Source organism: Corvus brachyrhynchos, unplaced genomic scaffold (genome assembly GCF_000691975.1).
Source record: "Corvus brachyrhynchos isolate BGI_N302 unplaced genomic scaffold, ASM69197v1 scaffold119, whole genome shotgun sequence".
In the NCBI taxonomy this organism is placed as follows: Eukaryota; Metazoa; Chordata; class Aves; order Passeriformes; family Corvidae; genus Corvus; species Corvus brachyrhynchos.
In genome coordinates this window covers 87,221-88,205 of record NW_008240054.1, presented here as the reverse complement: position 1 = coordinate 88,205, position 985 = coordinate 87,221, and the positions used below count along the sequence as shown (strand labels likewise).

At 54.0% G+C, this 985-nt stretch overlaps 1 protein-coding gene across 1 annotated transcript in view; it reads right to left on the bottom strand.

Moving 5' to 3' along the window:
* Positions 1-985, bottom strand: part of LOC103622617 — a 24,965-nt gene that overhangs the window by 14,763 nt on the left and 9,217 nt on the right. The window lies entirely within an intron of this gene.

The following is a 985-nucleotide window of genomic DNA, read 5'->3' as shown; positions in this document are numbered from 1 at the left end:
CTCAAATGGCTCCAGGAACTGCTGCAGGAATATTTTCATTCCCGGTTTGCTCCTCACTAAACCAACACGATCCCGGCTTTCACCATTTCCTGCTGGTTTTTCCCCAAAAAGCCTCACCCAGGGATCGCTCTGGAATTAAATCCCGATTCCCAGGTGGGAGTCGAACATCCCGGGGTTCTGCTCCCTCTCCACCCCCCCCTCCCCAGCATCCCAATCCCATTAATCCCCCTGGCCTCATTTGCATATCAACGAGGCTGATTTGAATACAGAGCAGCTCCGAGGCCACGGAATTAATTCCCTGATTTCATCTGAAATCCAATTAATTCCGGTTTTCAGGAATTTAATAAACAGCCGCTGTTCCAGAGGCGGATTTGCGCCTCCCGACAATTCCAGGTGGGATTTGCCCCTCCCCCCCTCATTGTCTGGGGTTTAATTAAGTTTTGACGTCGCCCCACTCAATTGAAATTCATTTTAAACACATTTCAATTGAAAGCTCCGCCTCCATCCCGGAGCTCCATCTCCCGAGGATTCCATCCCGAATTTCTCCGGAGCATCCCTGCGCTGCGGGATGGGGCTGGAGCATCCACAGGGCTCAAAAAAATCAAAAGGGTTTGATGCTGAGTTTTCCCAAAAAAGCCCAGCCTGGAAGGGGCAGCACGGAGGGATTTTGTGGGAAGGACTCCCAACAATCTGGTTTTCCTTGGAGAAGGAAGTGCAGTGCATTCTCCAGGGATCGGAGGGGTCTGGGAAGCTGCTGGAAAAGGCAAAGTCCTCCCGCAGCGTCTCCCAGGCTGGGGCTGGGGGGTCCTTAGGGCACATCCCAACCCAGAGCATTCCAGGATTCCGGGATTCTCTGGGCTGGGAGTGCTGGGAATGTTCCCCTGGAGAAGGGAAGGATCCAGGGAGAGCTTCCAGAACATTCCAGGGCCTGAAGGGGCTCCAGGAGAGCTGGAGAGGGACTGGGGACAAGGCATGGAGGGACAGG